We start from the raw sequence: 3,002 nt of genomic DNA, 5'->3' as shown, positions 1-3,002 counted from the left end.
ACAACTCTTTGTGCTATAGATTCGCCCTTCTCATTCTTAACAACTGTAACGCCCCCTTTCTTGGGTACTACATGAACGGGGTTAACCCATTGATTATCGGAGATCGGGTATATGATTCCAGCATCTAGTAACTTTTTTACTTCATCCTTGACTGCCGTACTTAAGATTGGGTTGATCCTTCTCTGGTGTTCTCTAGAGGTTTTACAATCTTCCTTCAGCATAATGCGATGCATACAGATAGAAGTACTTATCCCTTTTAGGTCGGCGATGTTGTATCCTAATGCAGTTGGATATTTTCTTAAGACATCTAATAACTTTTCAATTTCCATCTGTCCCAAGTCAGCGTTGATTATAACTGGTCTTTTGAGTTCAGTGTCTAGGATTTCGTATCTTAGGTTCTTTGGTAGTGCTTTTAATTCCAAGTCAGGTTTCTTTGGGCATGGCATGTGGTTGGGCGTAAGTGCTAAGCATTCGCTTAGACTGTCGTTTTGGTATGGTTCATGCCAATTATCGTCTTCAAAGATTGGAGGGATTTGGATTTTCATTATATCAGAGTATGTGGTTTCTTGCATCTCCATCTCTCTTACGCACTCGTCTATGACATCAAGTAGATAACAGGTATCGTCTATGGCTGGCGCTTGTAAGAATTGTGTTAAGATGAATTCAACCTTTTCCTCTCCAACTTCGAATGTTAGCTTACCTCTCTTTACGTCTATTATAGCTCCGACGGTAGCTAAGAATGGCCTTCCTAATATAATTGGTGTACTGGCATCTTCTTTGATGTCCATGATTATGAAGTCTGTAGGAATGTAAAATTGTCCTACACGTACGGGGACATTCTCTAGTATACCGACAGGATATTTGATTGAGCGGTCGGCTAATTGAACAGACATCTTGGTCGGTCTTAGTTCTCCCATATTGAGCCTTTCACAGATGGTTAAGGGCATTACACTAATGTTGGCTCCTATATCACATAGAGCTTTATCTATGACGAATTTTCCAATGACACAGGGTATGGAAAAACTACCTGGGTCTTTTAGTTTGGGAGGCATGTTATTTTGGATTATTGTGCTACACTCAGCAGTAAGTGTAACTGCTTCGTTATCCTCGATTTTTTTCTTATTGGATAGGATCTCCTTAAGAAATTTGGTATATGAGGGCATTTGTGTGATAGCTTCTGTAAAGGGAATTGTAATGTTTAGTTGCTTCAGAAGTTCAACAAATTTCCTAAATTGTCCTGCAGTTTTAGAACTTGCTAGTCTTTGAGGATACATAATGGGTGGTTTATAAGATGGTGGAGGCACATAAGATTTTTCTTTCTCTTCGGCCTCTCGGGTATTATCTTCCATTTCCTTTGGTTCAATTACCTACTCAGTTGTGGTTTTGTCTGGTTTTTGGTACATGGCAGGGTTTTGGAGTCTTAGATCTACGGGTCCGTCTATTTCTTTACCACTCCTCAGTATAACGACATTTGCATGTCCTTTTGGATTAGGTTGCAGCTGTCCAGGAAATGTTCCAGCTGGAGCGGCAGTAGATGCTCGTTGTTGAGCCACTTGTGAAATCTGTGTTTCAAGCATTTTATTGTGGGTGGCTAAGGCGTCTACTTTGCTCACTAGTTGTTTAAGTTGCTCGCTAGTATGTATGTTTTGGTTCAAGAAGTCTTTGTTTGTCTGAGCTTGGGTAGCTATGAAGCTTTCCATCATTAGTTCGAGGTTTGACTTCCTAGGCATGTTAGGAGCATTATTAGTTGGCTTTTGATATCCAGGCGGAACAGCTGGTGCTTGGCCAGGTGCATACAGGGTGTTGTTATTCTTATAAGAAAAATTAGGATGGTTTTTCCAACCTGGGTTATAGGTATTCAAATAAGGATTTCCTTGTGCAATTTACTTGATCGGTTGGGACTCCTGCTAATATCTGACATTCTGGTGCAATGTGTCTAGGGTTTCCATATAACTCACAGTTTGGAGTCACGGCAGCCACGGTGGCTGCGGGTGGTATGGTCAAGTTGTCTAACTTTTGAACAAGGGCATCTACCTTGGCATGGACATGGTCAAGGCTACTGATTTCGTACATTCCACTCTTTGTTTGGGACTTTTCTACTGGATTTCTTTCACCTCCCCATTGGCAATGGTTTTGGGCCATGTTTTCAATGAGTTGATAGGCTTCGTTGCATGGCTTGTCCATAAGTGCACTGCCTGCGGCAGCGTCTACTGTCAGTCTTGTGTTATACAGAAGCCCATTGTAAAATGTGTGAATGATCACCCAGTCTTCGAGACCGTGATGTGGACATATCCTCATCATGTCTTTGTATCTCTCCCATGCGTCGTAGAGAGATTCTATATCTTTTTGTCGAAATCCGTTGATTTGAGCTCTCAGCATAGCAGTTTTGCTCGGCGGAAAATATCAGGATAAGAAAACGTTCTTCAGTTCTTCCCATGTTGTAACTGAGTTGGATGGCAAGGATTGCAACCAAGCCCAAGCTCTATCTCTTAGTGAGAAAGGAAAAAGGCACAGTCTTATCGCATCTTGAGATACACCATTCACCTTCACAGTGTCTGCGTACTGCACAAACTTGGTCAGGTGTTCATTAGGGTCGTCGGTAGGATTTCCAGCAAATTGATGTTGTTAAACGGCTGATAATAATGAGGGTTTCAGCTCGAAATCGTTTCGATTGATAGCGGGGGCAGCAATGCTGTTGTGAGGTTCTTGTTGGGACAGGGTAGCGTAGAATTTAAGAGGACGATTTGTGGTCCTTCTTCAGCCATGGTTGGCTTCTCTTCTGGTTTAGCAGTAGGAAAGAAGATATCGGGAATATCGTACCTTTGTTGGTACTCTAGTATTCGGCGTCTTATATATAAGAAACGCTCTAATTCAGCGATTGGTGGTGCTAAGTTATCGCCTTGTGACCGAGTACTTGGCATACAATAAGGGAAAGAAGATTAGTATTTTTACCTTAGTCTATACCGTGCAACGAAAGAATCGCACTATTTGACTAAATCAGG

The 3,002-nt window shown here is 41.7% G+C and overlaps 1 non-coding gene across 1 annotated transcript; it reads left to right on the top strand.

Moving 5' to 3' along the window:
* Positions 1-2,272: 2,272 nt before the first annotated feature.
* On the top strand, positions 2,273-2,379 carry LOC127125180 (small nucleolar RNA R71). Its single transcript, XR_007804637.1, has one exon. It is a non-coding gene; the product is annotated as a small nucleolar RNA R71 (small nucleolar RNA).
* Positions 2,380-3,002: the final 623 nt, after the last annotated feature.

Source organism: Lathyrus oleraceus, chromosome 2, assembly GCF_024323335.1.
Source record: "Lathyrus oleraceus cultivar Zhongwan6 chromosome 2, CAAS_Psat_ZW6_1.0, whole genome shotgun sequence".
Taxonomy (NCBI): domain Eukaryota; kingdom Viridiplantae; phylum Streptophyta; class Magnoliopsida; order Fabales; family Fabaceae; genus Lathyrus; species Lathyrus oleraceus.
Note: the sequence above shows the minus strand (reverse complement) of the source record. Positions and strands in the feature narration are given on the sequence as shown.